At 32.5% G+C, this 19529-nt stretch overlaps 1 long non-coding RNA gene across 1 annotated transcript; it reads right to left on the bottom strand.

Annotated features, from left to right (window-relative positions):
- Positions 1 to 12745: 12745 nt before the first annotated feature.
- On the bottom strand, positions 12746 to 14387 carry LOC134252153 (uncharacterized). The gene is made up of 2 exons (XR_009988913.1): positions 14267 to 14387; positions 12746 to 13199 (listed from the first exon to the last, which is right to left on the bottom strand). It is a non-coding gene; the product is annotated as an uncharacterized LOC134252153 (long non-coding RNA).
- Positions 14388 to 19529: the final 5142 nt, after the last annotated feature.

Here is a 19529-nt window from a genome sequence, read left to right as displayed (position 1 = left end):
AATGCCTACACATAATTTTGGGAAAAATATATGGTCATGTTTTTTTTTTTAACAAAATTAATGTAATGAATTAATTTGTCAATAATAAATAAAATCAAAAATATAAAATTCAGTACATATATATTTTATACCTGTAAAACATAATCTACAGTCTTGTTTCTTTTAGTGGAGTTAGCAGTCAAACTGAGTACCCCATACAAAGATGCCCTGAAACATTCCTGCAATCTTTGACAAATTAGGAAAATCGAGTTTCTCACAACAAAGTGGAAACCTTTTGTTCTTTTAATCCCAATTAACAAAGTTATTGTTGTGTAATATGTTGTCGTTCGAATTCAACCAAAATTTATCATCAAACTTACATGCAGTTTCAAATCCTTAAAACGTTCTTTCCACTTTTCCGTTCGCTCAGCAGCGTTCCTGATACTAGTATGTTAAAATTTGTTTGACACATGTTCATGCATAGGGAGAGTGAGGGGCTACGACGGAATCGGCTAAGACCAAATCTCTCTCTCTCTCTCTCTCTCTCTCTCTCTCTCTCTCTGTATAAAATTTATCTGTTTCTACAAAACAATGACAGCATATTAACTTAAATACAAATTTATTCAAATTTATAACAAATAATATAAATGCCTATATATGTATCATCGTTTCCAAAATTAATCTGCTTAGAAAATTTTTTCAACTTCTATGTACTTTGATATGACATATATCTTTGGAATTTATAAGAGTTTGCTTTATAAAAACTTACTATTAAGACTGTTTAATGGGCGAAATTCCCAAAATGCCCAATTATAAAACTATTATAACAAGCATACGTATTTTGTTTAAATTAACAATTTTCTTCTTTCCAAAGTGCTAATTTTGCGTCTATTTTTCAAAATTTTCTCGGGGGAGGTCCCCCAAACCCCCCTAGCAGGAGGGGCTGGCCCTCCTGCACCTACCCCTTTCAGCTTTTCTTGCCTCAGTGAAGCCTTCGGCTTCATTTTCTAGTGCCTACACATATATTTGAGGCACGCTACGCCACTGCAGTTGTAAGGTTACCTTTGTTGTCTATAGTTTTTTTTTTATTGATTGATGTATGACCATAACATGTCAGAATCAAAAAACGTCTCCCTTCATCAGAATTTTTAAAATAAGTTCAGCTTTATCAGAAAAAATCAGATATCATTTGCAGTTTGATATGAAACATATGCTTAATGATTTCAAACTTCAACTCCTTCTAAATTTGGTTTCATTATAACGCAGAACAAAATTCATGTACACTACAGTTTACTTTAATATACAGTGTACATGCTTTCTGCATTTAGGGAACAGTGGTACTACATAAAAACAGAATACATATTTTCTTACAAACACAGCTCTCTTAATTCCTGTCTACACAGCTTCAGAATAAAGGATTTGAAACTTGTACAATTATGGGAGAAACACACACACTCTCCCTCTCTCAATAATCACCATTAGAATATTGCACAATTTCAAACTATTTAACATTGATTTTCATGTTTTCCCCCTCCATTTCGTCAATCTTCATTAGATGTTTTGAAATTTTCAAAAAAAAGAAATAAATTAACACCAGAAACATTTCTTTTTTTCCCAAACAGCTCAACAATCCCCCCAAATTTTCTCAAAATAAAGATAGGAAAGCATGTACATGTGCATTGTTTGAAACAGCTGTCAAAGTAATGTTTCAAGTTCTGATTATTTGATTTTGTAAATATTAACTTGGAATAAAATATTTGTTTTAAACATGGAGACTACATTTTAAATTGTGTATTTTCATATGTTATCTTACAGCCACTCTTCAAGTGAAACTCTAAAGATTCACCTGTTCTAAGTTCCTTTCTACAGCGAAGACACATCACCCCGCTTTTTCTGTTGTGAGAAATCATGTGTTTTTTCAAGAAGCTTTGGTATGGGAACATCTTGTTACAAATTGTACACTTAAAATTAGACTTCAGACCATGGACAGCTGTCATGTGATACTTCAGGGCGTAAAAAGAACTGAACTCACGCCCACAATCCCAACAAAAATCAACCTTTCCATGAAATTTCACTTCTTTAAGGTGTCTGGAGAAAGCAGCCTCGTTTAGAAACTGTTCCTTACAAATTAGGCACGATCTTTCTTTTTTTGCAGATCCCTTCCTCTTCTTTCTGGAATTAAAATTTGAAAATGAATATTTTTCAATTGTTATTTTTCAATGAATCATTGATTTAAAATAGTATAAGCTTTTTGCAATGTAAAATAATAGTAAGCTTTTTGCAACGTATATATATATATATATATATATATATATATATATATATATATATATATATATATATATATATATATATATATATATATATATATATATATATATATATATATATATATATATATATATATATCACCATTTGCTGTACATGACATATTCATTACCAAAAAACAAATCATGTAAATGGAACAAAAAGTTTACTTTTGAGTAAAAATCATTCTTATATTCGTTGTTGTTCAGCGTCAAAGGAGATTACATTCTATTCCAATAACTTTACTATATGAGTGAAGCATCCATTCTTCTATTCACTTTTAAATCCTATTTTGCTATTTCATGACAACTTAAAAAGCAAATAACATGTATTTTTAAACTGATGACAAGAGGCCCATGGGCCTTATAGGTCACCTGAGCATTATGCAACAACTTTCCAGTGATTGAATTTGATTCATGTTTTAATCCAGATGCTATGACATTCACAATTTTGAAAGAGGCCCCATTGATCATCATAACAATACACTTAGCAGTTGCTTAGTTTGTTTACTTAATACCCATAGGCAGGGTAGGGGAACAAAAAATGCATTTCAAGTAATCAGTAATATTCAGCATGATCAGTAATGCCCCAATCACACATGAACCCCTGACCCTTAGGCCTAGATCCACACATTGCACAATTTTTGAAAAGGCACCCTTGTTTTTCAAAAATATTTGATTAATACCAAGGAGCATATTTTGAACAATTCATCCAGTTTCATTATATAAGTACAGCCCCCCTATCTCCTTTATGGTACCCCTGACCCTGGGGCCTTGAAATTCACAATTCTGGAAGATTAGTACCCTTGCTCATCATAACTATATAGGTAGTTCATCTGCTTAATACCAAGTAGCAGAGAAGAAAACTTTCAAAGATTCAATGTATTTTCACTATGTAATCAATAGAGCCCCGCCCTATCACTAGAACCCCTGACCCTACGGCCATAAAATTCACAATTTTGGAAGAGGTAATCTTACTCATCATAACTATGTAATTAGCTTATTTCATTCCTAGGAGCAGAGAAGAAGATTTTCAAAGAATCTGTCTCTCTTCACTATCTAATCTCTCTCTCTCTCTCTCTCTCTCTCTCTCTCTCCTGGGGCACACACACAATTCACAATTTTGGTAGAGGCACTCTTGCTCATCATAACTATGCATTTACTTAGTTTATTTAATATCCAGGAGCAGAGAAGAAGATTTTCAAAGAATTCATGTAATTTCACTATATAATCTATTTCTTTCCCCCCCCACACCAGAACCCCTGACCCTGGGGCCATAAAATTCACAATATTGGTAGAAGCGCTCTTGCTCATCATAACTATGCACTTACTTAGTTTATTTAATATCCAGGAGCAGAGAAGAAGATTTTCAAAGAATTCATGTAATTTCACTATTATAATCTATGGAGCCCCCCCCCCCAACAGCAGAATCCCTGACCCTGGGGCCATAAAATTTACAACTTTGGTAAAGGCACTCTTGCTCATCATAACTATGCACTTAGTTAGTTTATTTAATATCCAAGAGCAGAGAAGAAGATTTTCAAAGAATTCATGTAATTTCACTATTATAATCTATAGAGCCCCACCCCTACACCAGAACCCCTAATCCTGGGGCCATAAAATTCACAATTTTGGTAGAGGCAATCTTGCTCATCATAACTTTGCACTTAATTAGTTTATTTAATATCAAGAAGCAGAGAAGAAGATTTTCAAAGAATTCATGTAATTTCACTATATAATCTATAGAGCCCCCCCCCTACACAAGAACCCCTGACCCTGGGGCCATAAAATTCACAATTTTGGTAGAGGCACTGTGTGTCATATATATATATATATATATATATATATATATATATATATATATATATATATATATATATATATATATATATATATATATATATATATATATATATATATATATATATATATACTTATTTGGCCCCGCCCTAGCACTAGAACCCATGACCCCGGGGCCATGAATTTCACAATTTTGGTAGAGGACTCAATGCTGATTACAATCATGCAAACAGTTTGGGTGCTTGATGTCCAGGAGTAAAGAAGAAGATTTTTAAAGATTGCACTAATTTTAGTGGTTTTTGCCCCACCCCCCAGGCCCCAGGGGGGCAGGGACCATGAAATTCACAATTTTTGTTCCCCTTTACCCATAGATGCTATGTGCCAAATTTGGTTGAAATTGGGTCTGTGGTTTCAGAGAAGAAGCTGAAAATGTTCAAATGTTAACGCACGACGAACGACGAACGACAAACGACGGACGACGAACGACGACGGACGAAAAGTGATAGCAATAGGTCACCTGAGTTTGCTCAGGTGACCTAATAAAATAATGATCAATGTTCATATTATTTAAGGGCTATCATTCTACCCAATCTTGACACGGGGCATACGGCGGGTGGACTAGAACGTAATAGATACTAAGACTATGTTCATAGCTAAGAAAAGAATCGATTAGAAGCTTTTTAACATAACTGAAAGAACAACGAATTCTAGATTTTATCCTGGTCAAGAAGTATAGTAATTTCCGAATGAAAAGGGTTTTTTTTTTTGCTCGTACGAGCAGAATTTTTGACAGTTTTCCTTAAACAGAATACAAATGATAATTATGATATAAACCCTTCAAACAACCACAACAAAGATAAAAAAAAAATTCAACTACTAAATCTAACAGTTCAGTAGCTATTGCAATAGATTTGGACACTCATGGCAACAAATGAAAAAACCTAAACATTTGCTAAAAGTTCAGCAACAGCAAAGAAATCATAGATAAGTGACCACAAACAACGTAGAATGCACGGTTCATTTTAAACCTTGTTGCCAAAGAGAGCATTTCTTTTAACATTATAGTCTCTCTAAATAATTCAGGAGTTGAAGAGCTACAAGATTAAACCATGTTTTAATACTTGTAATATATAGAGATAACGAAAATTAATTAGATTCAAAGAACCATTAAACAATACAAAATAGGAGCAGAGCAAACAGGGACACCAATACACAAGAAATGGGATCAGGTGCCATGGAGGAGTGAGCATCCCCTGTCCATCGGTAACATCCTATGTGTGCACCTTGTCATGATCGGGAAATATCGGAAAATCGACAATTCAGTTTATATAACAAACAGTATGAAAAACGTCAGTCAGCATTTGACTCGATGATAACTTGTATTTGCTACAAGATCATTATATCGACCATAGAACGTACGAAATGATGATTTTAAACCAGACGGCTGATATTCTAATTTCCTAAACTTGTTTGTCAATACGTTTTCTCGTTTTACAAATCGTACATACGTAGAGCATGCGTATCGAATCAACTGAGAGATATAATCTCTGTATACAATTGATGAAGGTATATTGCTGCATAAGTAAGTGAAGTTGACGATTGAAAAGTTAGTCATCACGTTAATCATAGAGCTTGGTTGTTAGATTACAATTAACATCCTTTTCCGAGTAAAATATCCAAAATATGAAACAGATGTATCAGACTCCGAGGTCTCTTTTATCTCAAGCTCATCGGGATATATAGACATAAGAAAGGATATTTTAACAATCTTTTAGACAATGCGACGTCAATATATTTAATTATCCCGCTTCAGACAAATTTGTAGATTGCTGATTGGATAAAGGCTGATCACATGACGCCCTGAAATTTTCCGTATTACGTCTCCGTCGAGGAGTAATATGAAAATCGGGCACACGATTCCGTTCGAAGCGTTGTTATTGTAAATAAAAATGGCGGCTAAGAAACGGTTTACGTAGGTAGTTTAGTTAGATTTCTTGTTACCGTAACGATTTTATATGTTGATTGTTATTGGATTAAACTTAATATTTTGATAATATGCCCAAATATTTTTTTAATATTGAAAAAGGTCTTCAGCGGGATAAATTCGTTACACATTCAGTTAGTGACCTAATACGGATTCATACAGGGTGTGAAATGGAAATCCGTATTGGGACTCGGCTTCGCCTCGCCCAATACGGATTTCCATTTCACACCCTGTATGAATCCGTATTAGGTTCGCCTCGCCCAATACGGATTTCCATTTCACACCCTGTATGAATCCGTTCGCCTCGCCCAATACGGATTTCCATTTCACACCCTGTATGAATCCGTATTAGGTCACTAACTGACTGTGTAACTAATAATGTCGAGTTGAAGGCCACAGCAAGTTATTTCTTCCTCTCATGTTTAAAGCCGCTTGGCCCGATTCTAATCGCTAAAAAATATATTCGTTTTTCTTCTTGTAAAATAATTGTTCATAAGTTGTTTCACTTTTTGTCAAATTATATCCCCAAAGTCTTTATCTTTCAACAGATATCAAAATTCAAAAGTTAAAAAAATAATTTTTGTTAGGTCACACAGAAAATAATCCTATGTTGATATCGTGTGAAATCACCTTCGAAAAATTAAATTTATCGCTTACATGTATATCTAATGAAGAACGAACCCGAGCATTTTTTTTTCACATCAAAGTACTAATACCTGTACAGAGACAATATTTCAGCCTACGTTACTAAATTTACTTTAAAATAAATATCTGATTTTCGTTTATTCTTTAAATATGCATATAAATATAAAAATTACTATGGATAATATTCAGTGACTTAGGCTTCTACTAATGTAAAAAATACCCGGGTTTGAATTATCTTCATAATTAGATAAAACCGATAAATTTATTTTTTTCAAAGGTGACTTCACAACAGATCTTAACTTCCTGTCAGGAACTTCTGTTTGTCAATAAGGTTTTTGATCAATGTTTTCCACGTAAGTATTATTGTAATAAACTATTAAATCAATCTTATGATTTAATTTTATGTATTATCTATGTAATGGCGTACTTTTATTGTCTAAGATAATATGTGCCTGTTTCGGATTAAGCGGCTTTAAGATTTTGGACAAATTCTGCTTCATATGAATACAAAAATAGATCTGATAATAACGGGTGCAATTGGTACCCATGGGAATTCCAATTTATTGTTGGAAGACCTCTCTGAATACCATATAGATATTGTCTAACAGAGACTAAAGTATCTTTTTGATGTCAACTCCAGAGTACTTGTGTGATCTAAGAATATTTTAACAAAATAAATAATTTTGCAAATGATCAATGAGTATGTACATGTAAGTAAATTTACGAGTTCCATTTTTTATTGAAAAAACGGCTGTCAATAATATCAAAAAGCCTGGTCTTTGATTCATCGTGATGAATGGTTGTGTATAAAGTTGAAAAGTCATAAGTTTTTAAGCTGTTGATTTTGGTTAAATCTTGATATTTTATATTTACAAAAAGTTCCTTGAAAAATTTAAGCATCCGCATCTGATTTACACCACTTCTCGAATATTTTGTTGCACAGTACTCTTGAAGTTTCTCCTTCACTTCTGTTAATACCTTAGTGAGGAGTAAAGAAAGAGAATTGGTAGAACATTTACCGGAACCCGCTCTTTATTTGTAAGGATTTTTATGCAGTTCCGGAACCCATCATAGACTCAAATTCATTTTATTAAAAATATTCAAAACTGACATGTGAGTATAAATAATTTCTTCCTTAGAAAGGGGACTATGAGTAAAAGTTGGATTATCACTTGTAGAATTAAATCCAGTTCCTTCTAAAATAAAATTTATATGAGCCTAACAAACGAAGACAAAGTTGTTACCTGCTTTGTCAGAAGAGACTAGTACGTCCTTATCATGTAATATATCTAATTTTCCACTTCTGGAATATTGAATACAGAACGATAGATGGCTTTCATATAGTCTCTCATCTTTTTCTTATGTGGTGGTAACAAGGATCTGATACATTTAATCAATTCTGACATATTTTCAACGTCTTCCTTTTCATATCTGGCCCATCACCTGGCTTAATCTTGTACAGAATCCATGATATTTATGAAAATTCGAACGCATATTGAAGAATTGGGGTTGCCTATATTTAGGACCCTTCAAAATTATTGACCTAAGATTCTAAGATCGATTGCTATTATTAACTTGTTTTCTATTTGCTTAGTCTCTGAATGAAAAATAAATTATTTTAATAACTGAAAACATTCATTGAAAAAGACTATAACAAGAGTATGTATGTATGTTTGTATGTATGTAGTATGTATATGCATTTCCTGTTTCAAAACCCTTCCACGTGTGTACTGTTTTGTGACGTCTCGATCTTGACTTTAAGGTTAACCCCAGAGACTTTTTCAATTTTTTCTATATTGTTATTAACTTTTGAAGAAATGAAGAAATGACTTTCATATTTCGAATGCATTTTCTCAATAACACTGTAGGAAAGCCGATGACCGTAATATATAATACAGTCATCAAAACATGTCGGCCGCGGTCATCGGTAAGAATTTTCAGTCAATATTTCAAACATTTGCTAGCTTATCTGTGTAAATTCTTGCAAAAGAAGTCGGTTCACCTTATGCATAAAATGGCCCTGTAGATATACCAATAAATTGATCAATACTTGATTTTCTATTTGAAGCATTAAAATAAAGTAGAGACTTGGTGCTTTCATATCCTGTTAAAAAAATTCTTCTAAAAGTCCAGGTCTAAGAGAACTGGCTTTATGAAATTGCAATGTTCTTGAATTTTTAGGTAAACAGGTATAATTGAGTACTTTTAGTGAAGAAAAATAATATGAGCGCATTCTCTGATCTAAAAAAATAAAACATGTCCATTAATCCCCAGAAGCAGTTCTATCATTTACTAGTTGTATATTTTAGATCAGAGGTTGCGCTCTATATCAAATATCAAAAAATAGCTTTGAAAATTGGCCGTTTTATAGACTTTTTCAGAATATGAGGAAATTGACGCATTTCGTGACGTCATAATGCATTGACTAGCCAGAAATGACGTCATTTTTGATAGATACGCAGTCACCAAAGATCTAAGTGATATTTAATGCATTATTAACTAAAACTTTGCAGTGTCAGTTTTTCAGAAATTCACAGGGCCAAATAAAGCAAATGTGAACCTTGTTCTTTCAGTGCATATGCTCAGATTAAATTCCAAGATTAGATGCTCTTTAAGAATGGGAAAAAGCAATCCTTTTACTGGAGAATAGACTTGAAAAATGGACAGTGGAGATGTTTTTAAAATCCGTAGATGGTACGCACATCCAATCGTTCTTCAAGAAAATTTGGTGCAACCAACTATGGACCCACATCACATTTATGTAAATACATGTAATAGAGTAGCCTGCTGCTCCAAAGGAATTAAGGACGTGGGCAATTCACCAGATGCTTAGTGGAAAGTCGCAAAAAAAACGAACAACACGGGGTTATCAGTAGAAATTGACTGTAATTTACAAAACAGAAAAAGTAATGAATTTGGACAAACAACTTTTAGTGAGAGAGTGGAAAAAAATAATGGAAGAAAATGGGGATTACAATGAAGCAAACTGGTGTCATTTGATAAGAAACTGCTACAACGCTATAGACACAGCTACAGTCTCTCTAAAATTTAGAGTTGAATAACTTTTAGCCATAATGACTCTTGGATCATCTCAATGTTGGGACACTTTACTTCCCCATGTGTATTTGTACAAAAAATTATGGGATATCGACAAATGTAGATCAACGGTTACAGATGTATGCAGTTGTTATAGACAGCACATACAACCAACGTGCAGTTACCAGTTTAGATTCTGAAACATTTTTTCGGCATTCAAGGTAACAAAAACACTTAAACACTTTTTACTTAAAGAGTAATTAATATGTGTTATATGAAATATTATATGTAACATGTTTAAAATCGCATATTAAGGATTACGATCTAAAAGGAAGCGGTGTGTTGCGACCAAAAGATGTTTCAACAGCCCTTGGATCTGCTGTTTGCATAGTTTCATAGCTCATCAACGCTTAAACCCAACAAGATTAAATATTAAACTATTAAACTGATAAAGACTGTTAATTGTATGTATTCTTCAGAATAAATTTATTATTATTAAATGCTACTCCTAGTTTCTGAGAACAATTCCATTGAATATTGAAAAATACTCAAGCCTTTTGAATTACAGACTGATTCACATGAAACTACTCATAAGAAGAGAGTTTATCCTGTTCACCAGAGGTATTTAGCAACACCATCTCCTCCAGCAGAAAGCACTGAGACTTCGGAAAAGGAAAATCACATCATGCTCGGGTAAATATAATAACAGTATACTAGTTATTATTTCAAACTATTATGCAAATGAGATGTCTGATATTGGTGGTATAAAGACTGCCAATTTAAAGCTCGTCAATTTAGAAATCACATTATTTTGATTTACCTGAAAGAAAATCAACAAGAGGCCCAAGGGCCTTGAATCGCTCTTCTGATAAATTGTACAACCTATCACTTCTATTTGAAGCCTCTAACCCTAAGTATTCTAAGAGCCAAGTTGCATCAACTGACAAAGTTTGATGATTCTTAGCCAATTATAACTGAAGATATTTTAATAAAGCTATAAAAAAAAACCATAAGTAGGTCACAATGACCTACTTTAAGATTGAAGTTTTCTGAGGACTCAAGATGTATTAATAGACAAAGATTGAAGATTCTAAGCCAATAAGTATGTGAGATAGTCAAAAGTAAGTCACTTTGACCTACTTTTTCATCTACATTCTTAGAAAAACCAAAATGCATCAACTGACAAAGTTTGATTATTCCAAGGCAATAAGTACTGGAGATACTTAATTATAGCCATAAAATGTTAAAAGTAGGTCACTGTGACCTAATTTTTAGTAGGCGATTTTCGAAAGGCCAAAATACATCAACTGACAAAGTTTGATGATTCTCAGCCAATATGTATCCGAGATATTCAAAAGTAGGTCACCATGACCTACTTTTTGGTCATCACTCTCTGAAAACCCAAGATGCATCAACCCACAAAGTTTGATGATTCTAAGCTTATAAGTACCTAAGGTACTTAAATAAAGCTATAAAATGTCAAAAGTAATTCACCGTGACCTACTTTTTGGTCGTCACTCTCCAAAAACCCAAGATGCATCAACTCACAAAGTTTTGATGATTCTAAGCTTATTAATACCTAAGATGCTTAAATAAAGCTATAAAATGTCAAAATTAGGTCACCATGACCTACTTTTTGGTCGTCACTCTCCGAAAACCCAAGATGCATCAACTCACAAAGTTTGATGATTCGAAGCTTATAAATACCTAAGATACTTAAATAAAGCTATAAAATGTCAAAAGTAGGTCACCGTGACCTACTTTTTGGTCGTCACTCTCCGAAAACCCAAGATGCATCAACTCACAAAGTTTGATGATTCTTAGCCAATAAATACCGAAGATACTTAAATAAAGCCATAAAATGTCAAAAGTAGGTCACCGTGACCTACATTTTAGTCAACATTTTTCAAAGTCCCAAGATGCATCTGCTGACCAAGTTTGATGATCGTAGGTCTGAAGGTAATCAAAATATGCTTTTTAAACAATATGAAAACATATGCCTGCAAAATTCAAAAAGTAGGTCACAGTGACCTACTTTTTCATAAATATGTTTTATGGTCCCAAGATGCAGCAATTTACAAGATTTGATGATTTTAACCGTCTCAGTGGCTGCAATAATGGGATTAAATGTTTTAAAAAGGATAAGTCATAAAGTTCAAAAAGTAGGTCAAGGTGACCTACTTTTAAGTTGATGTTGTTCAAGGACCCAAGATACATCAACTAACAAAGTTTGATGATCATAGGCCTTAAAGTGTCCAAAATATAAATCAATTTGAAAACAAATGCCCGCAAAATTAAAAAAGTAGGTCACTGTGACCTAATTTTGATTTAACATGATGTGAAGTCTTAAGATGCATCAACTTACAAGATTTGATGATCCTAGTCCTTATAGTAAGCAAAATATAAACGTTTTTATCAATTGTAAATTTAGGTCAACTTTGAAGTGATCTTGAGACCACGCCCTTTGCCCCAGGGTCATGCCTTGAATAATTTTTAATCTTCAACATATTCTGATCATTGTGTGTAAGTTTGGTGAAAATCTGCCCGGTGGTTCTGGAGAAGAAGATTTTTTAGCAACCAGTACTTTTGGTTTTGTTTTCCTGATTATCTCCCCTTGTTTAAGGGTCCCAACCCTTATTTTAGTACAAATGGTAGCCCTTGGGCCAAGGATACCCTGTGACAAATTTGACCCTGATTGGCCAAGGCGTTCTTGAGTTATGGCCCATTTTCTAAAAAGTTAACGCACACCGCACGACGCACACCGCACAAATGGCCATAGCATTAGCTCTTTGAGCCTTTGGCTCAGAAGAGCTAAAAATACCTAAACAAAAGAGTGGCCCCATACAACATTTGGTCTGCCAGGGAGACGAGCATCTGGTGTTCGAATTTACCAAAACCCAAATAAAGAAAGGATTTTACCACATATACGATATGGACTTGATGATGATTATGTAGTCCATAGCCTTCCAAAAAACAGAAGCTCCAATAACCATACTAAAGTGAAAGATTTATTATTTAATACACATGTGACTGTATAATACATATTTATCCCATTGTTTACATATATGCTATATGAATTGCACAACTTTTCTATTACATTTCTTCAGCAAAGAACAGATAAAGTTTGACATTCAACCAGTTGTAAAAAGCAAAGATTATTAGGCTTCGTCACACATGAATGAACATGACCATTACTGGGAATGTTTCTTCTTTAAGTGTCTCTTGTAGTTACTTTCATATTTAAAATCTTTAGCACAGATCATACATTTATATGACTTACATTCATGAATTGATTTAACATGTCTTCTTAGACTCTTTTCATATTTAAATAATTTGAAACAATCTTTGCATTCAAATTCCTGTTTTAGATGGACAGCTTTCAGATGGATCACTAGGTCTTTCTTGTGTGTAAACTCTCTTGGGCACTTATGACATTCAAACTGTTTGATCTAGAAAAAAAAATACCAACATATAAATTCAATGAAGTCAGTGTAATATGGCTGTCAATTATTTATATTCAGTTGAACCATGAATGACAGTGCTAAAAAAATTAATGAAGTTATTGAACAAATTTATACCTTTTTCAGTTAAAAGAAATAGATAAGACTTATATATATTTTTTGCAGTTGCCTAATGACTATCTGAAATTGTACCAGACCCAAACTTTTTTCAGTTATTCTGAGTTACTTTAAGTTTCCAGGATATTGAAATTCTTTCCTTTTCTGTTTTTGTTTTTTAACCCATTCAAAGACTTTTCGCAAGTGTAGATTATTTATGTTTAGTTCCTTTTTTTTTAGTTATTTGTTATCTAAGAAAAAGTCAAAAAACTATTTTTTTTTTCGAGAAAAAAAAACAATAAAAAAAAAACAAAATTTAAAAAATAATAATAAAATAAACATAACAAGAGGCCCATGGGTCATACCGCTCACCTGGGAAGCTTTGACTATGTTGTTCTTTACCAGATTTCCCCCTTGCAAAATCTACACTATCCCAGGATGCTTCCACATAAGTTTCAGCTTTTCTGGCCCAGTGGTTCTTGAGAAGATTTTCAAAAAATTTTTCTATATATTTCTATGTAAAAATTTGATTCCCCATTGTGGCCCCGCCCTACCCCCTGGGGTTAGGATTTTAATACTTTAAATTCTATACTACCCAGGATGCTTCCACATAAGTTTAAGCTTTTCTGGCCCAGTGGTTCTTAAGAAGATGACTTTTAAAGTTTTCCTATTTTTTTCTATGTAAAACTTTGATTCCCTATTGTGGCCTCACCCTATTCGAGGGGGTCATGATTTGAACAATTTAGAATCTACACTACCCCCAGGATGCTTCCACATAAGTTTCAGCCCAGTGGTTTACAAATGGACAGACGGACGGACGACGGACAAAATGTGAACAGAAAAGCTCACTTGAGCCTTCGGCTTAGATGAGCTAAAAGTATATCAACCAAACTACCGGCTATAAAAATTATAGGTTGATAACTACAAATAAAGATTATTTTCAGTTTGTTCTTACTCACCCCATAATGTTTCAGGATGTGATTTTTGTGCATTGCTTTTTTGAAAAATCCTTTATTACACTGATTACACTTGTAAGGATAGTCTCCAATGTTATGTGCTATTGTCTTGTGCATGACTAGCATTTGGCTGGATTTATACAGTTTACCACATAGGTCACAACAATATCCGCCTAAAAGTATATATAGAAAAATTTAATATGCAATATAATTCCATGTAAGATATCTATACATTATTCATAACATTTCAACTTGAAAAATAATCCTCAACAAAGTTTGGTAACTCTATAAATTTTGCATTTGTATTGAAGATACGAATTTATTTCGTAGTATCTCAAACACTGATATCTCAAGTACTATGAAAATATTACAGGGGATTTGAATTCCCAATGGACAATTCCTTAAATATTACACACAGGATATCTTGAACTCTTGAATATATATCTCGTAGTTGTTTTTACGGTCCTATCATGTTTGAGATAATGGGGCTTGACATTTATATACAGGAATTAGAGTTGATATACGCTCAGTGGTTTTTTGCATTTCAAAAGCAGATCAGATTTATAAATAAGGCAATTTTGTTCTGAGTTTATAAATGTCTAAGTACCATAATAGTCAAAAAAACATTAAAATATATGATGTTTTTGAAGAAAAAATGAAAATTCTTTAATCTAAGTTTTAGTCCTTGAGTTGACAATACATTTAGTACATGTGCTACCTAACAGATATTTATATCTAAAATGAATATTGTACCTCCTTTCCTAGGTGCAGTTGTTGCCACTGGTGGGTCCGGATCAAGCTTCAATTCCGAACCATCATTACCAGGTATCTCTGTAAATTATAGCGAAGTTCTGTATGAGAATCACTACCTAGTGCATATTTAAATAATTTTTTTAATTCTTCAATTTAAAAAAAAATCTTAGTTAATTTTTGCTTGAAGTGTAGTGGCAAACAAAGAACTATAATTCAAGATAGAATATTAACATTATACATGTTAAGAAAATAGTAAAACATCCAATTATTTTCAGTCAGACTTTCGAAACCTAATGTTTAAAAAATTCAATAATAACACTGATTTTTGTTTATTAGAATACCTCTGCTATAAATTAAAGCCACTGAATGGATGATGTAAGACAATGAAGAGTTCAAGTCTTGTAACACAAGGGTTGTCCGGTAAAATCGTGGAAAAGGCGTTTTTCTCAAAAGTAATGGATGCACTAAGCTGAAATTTTCAGAAAATGTTTATTTATCATATTTAAGTGCATTATATTTTTTTGGTAATCTATAAACAAAAAATAAAGATTTTATTATGCTTAAATGTGCACATGGTACGGTCTTACGACGCACTGCCAAAAAAAAATCAAGGTTTTATTAGAGAATACAGTACACAAGTATTAATTCGAAATACAAGTTTTAAATGCATAAGATTGGGATAAAAATTATTCCTATTCGATTTCACAATCTATTTTGTCTTTTTAAAATTTTCAGTGCATTTGGTAATTTTTTTGGCAGTTTCCAGAGAATTCGAAATGGGAAAGTGGTAAACACAATACACAAAAGATGGCAACGTTTGATGACGTTACGGCGCATGCACCGGATAGCAGTTTAGTTTGATTTGGAGGTTGAAATGACATCCTATTAACGGACAAACTGCTATTGTATTAGCAAAAGACGCTGTCACTGCCGACCTTCGATATGTTCGTCTATTAGTTGGACAATGGTGAGAATATTGTCTGTAACTAACTATTAAATCTTCATATGTGTTGTCAGATTGGTTCCTCAACTGTTTATGTAGACCAAAGTATGTGCATCAATGAAATTCATAAATTTAAAAGGGACTTGTCCAACTTTATTTATAGCAAAAATGAAACATGACGCTGCTTTTGACATTATCATCCATGCGGCATAAGGCGATACAATATATAACATAAAATCTCATAATTTGTTTATTTATGCATATATTTATTTGAAATTTGTTATGTTTAATCAATTTCATAACATATGAAGTAATAAGTTGGAAAATTTCAGAACACAGTGATGATTATTTTTCACACTACACAACTTGTCAACGATTTTACCGGACACCCATCAAATGTATTGTAAATTTTTTTTTTAGTAAAATAAAGGAATTAAAAATAAATATAATGCGGCTTGGCATAATAAAACTAAAATTAAATTAAAAGAAACCTTGTAGACATGTAACAAAATAACAGTATGCCAGAATGTTGAATCTAGTGCAGAAAATATTTTGCTTCCATTATAAACAGGAGCTGCAAATTGATTTTCTGAGAAATTCACTCGTGTATAATTCTTCCATTGAATGTCTACTAAATAACTGTCGTTAAATTATCACACACCCTTTTTCTCCCTGTCTCAAATGAATTCAATAACACTAGATGTAACTTATGCCAATATACCTCTATTTATTATATTTGATGTATCCTGAATTATATAAAAAAAAACTTATAATAGAATATTATTATCATAATTACATAAAATCCACATTCATTGCATGCAGTTGTAACTTGTATGCACAGACATACTTATAAATAGAAACTATTATGAACAGGCATATATACACAGAATGTATAGGCCTATATATATATTTTTTTATCAAATTAACTTTGACAAAATTCAGTACTGACCATTGGCTTATTTCCATCCAAGAGATTAACGACTGTACATGTACATCCAACGAACATGGGTGAAGGTGAAAGTACAAAATAAAATTATTAAATCATTCTTAAAACGTTTTTATTAATTAGTTCTTTTTTATGACCTCCATACTAATTCGTATATAGGTCCCTGTCAAAATCTAACTTTAATAGAACATGTAGAACTGATGTAAAATAAGATATTATACGTATCAAATGATTTCGTACATGTACTACGACCATCTCTATAATTATATTACAGTCATCACCTGCTTTGTTGAGTGTGTTTGTTACGATCATTATTGTCAAAAACTTTGAGGTCGTACAACAGATTTATTTTCTTAAGGTTAAATAACACAAACTTTTTTTTCAGAAATCAGCAATATTTTTCATAGATTTACATTTGAATTGGTAAGCTGAATAATGTTTACCAAGCATAGTGGGAGAATTTAAGACTTTGTCATAAGGTTCAAAATTTGTGCAAAATTTTGTGTGGAATTATATAGAAAGCTAATCAAAGTCTCTTATCTACCTACGATTTCTTTATCTTTCAAAGATTTATTATTTATGTCATTTCAAATCAAAATCAGTCAAAAAATATATACCAGTATCAATCCAAGCATCCGTTTTTTGTTTGTGTTACGTACGTTAGTTATAATAACCAATAGGAAGTTGTCATGAGCGTACATTCAAATTTTGCAAGAATTTACACAGATAAGCTAGCAAATGTTTGAAATCATGACTTAAAAATTCTTACCGACGACCTCGGCCGACATGTTTTGATGACCATACTATATATTACGGTCATCAGCTTTCCTACAGTGAATAACAACACCTTTCAGAAAGGTAAACAATCTTTCAGAAAGGTAAACAATCTTTCAATATATGACATTGATCTGTAAATTTTACCTACTTATCACAAATGTAAATTTTGGCCACAATTTTCTATCAGTGGAACTTTTTCCCCTTTACTTGCAAAAACACCTTTCGGATTGTATTATATCTGACCTTAAGGCCTCGATCTTGAAGTTTGATGCAGTTTTAAGAAGCTTAATCTTAGTCGAATGATTTATTTATTCAATAATTTATAGTTTCTTATATGATGGACAGTCAAGTCAGGATAAACGAATAAAACAGTTACAATATGCCATAAATACTGTCACCCAGTCATAAATACACCAAAAGCGCGGCGGACCACAACTACAAGTTATTGAAATTTTTTGTGCTCTATGACTACAGATTATTCCGAAATTGTCCAAATTCAAGAAGATATTTTTCTCAAAGAAAATCGTGAAAAGATTGTTTATTAACTCTTCACCAACATACATTTTCATTTCAACTCAGAAATGCTAACTTTACAAACATTCTTCAAGTGGTATCCTAAAGATTCCTTTGTTTTAAGTGCCTTTCCACAACGTTTACAAATAAATCCAGCTTTTTCGTTGTGTGAAAGTATGTGTTTTTTCAGAAAACTTTGGTATGGAAACCTTTTGTAACAGATTGGACACTTGAAGTTGGACTGTTGTCCATGGACAGCTGTCACGTGATACTTGAGGGCGTTCACAGAACTGAACTCACGCCCACAATCCCAACATAAACAAGGTCTTCCGTGATATTTCTCTTCAAAAAGGTGTCTCTTGAAAGCAGACTCGTTTAGAAACTGTTCTTTACATATCATGCAAGATCTGATCTTTTTACCAAACTCTTCTTCTCTTGTTTCTGAAACTAAAAGAAATTAAAAAGAAATCAAAATTTATTCAATTTAATTGTTGCATTTTATAACCAATTAAAAACTCTTTGCTATAAAGATCCCTCTTAATCATATTTTCGAGAAAAAAAATGTTTGAATAATGTGTCCTTAAGTGCGTTCTTTGGTCAATTTTAAGACATATGCTGATCAACATTCCCTGATAATGCCCATCACAAAAATGAACCTAACATTATATGAAGGTATCACACCGGTAACTGACCAATCAAAATGAACTTTCAATCAAATGTAGGTCCATATATATAAAATTGATTTTCCTTTCTTTTAAGACGTTTTTCATTTTCTTCCAAGCCATTTTTACAACTTTGGTACCTGTGCCTAGTAAATTTTATGTACTTTGTGAATAAATAAAGGTTTTTGACAGGAACTATTTTTTTCATGGCATAGGAGGCTACTTCCTGTAGTGCACTAGAGGTGTTTATAAACACAGTGAAAACACGTGGATTTGAGGGTAGCCGTGTTTGCAGATGGAAAAAGTCCAAAATGCCGTGTGGGTACCCTGTTTTTTGGTGTCAGCTACGTGACAGGTAATGTTTAACACCTCCTGCTAAATATTTTTTCATGTAAACAAATACCTGATTTTTAACGATTTTTTATGCTATATAGAATTATATAATGAAAACAATTACCGGTGTGATACCTTGAAGGTGATTATGAAAAATCATTTAAATCCTTGTTAAAAAGAAATTTCTAATTCTGAAAAGGCATATTTCAATAGAATGATTGTGATTCATTAACTTTTTGTTAGAAAACACACAATTTTAAAATTAGAATTAGAATTTACATTATTTTTCACAGATTTCTGTGTAAAAATTAAAATAGGTTATTTTTTACACTCAAAACT

This window comes from Saccostrea cucullata, unplaced genomic scaffold (genome assembly GCF_032062105.1).
Source record: "Saccostrea cucullata isolate Sc308-1 unplaced genomic scaffold, CSIRO_AGI_Scuc_v1 ctg9434, whole genome shotgun sequence".
In the NCBI taxonomy this organism is placed as follows: Eukaryota; Metazoa; Mollusca; class Bivalvia; order Ostreida; family Ostreidae; genus Saccostrea; species Saccostrea cuccullata.
This window is presented reverse-complemented; position numbering and strand designations above follow the sequence as displayed.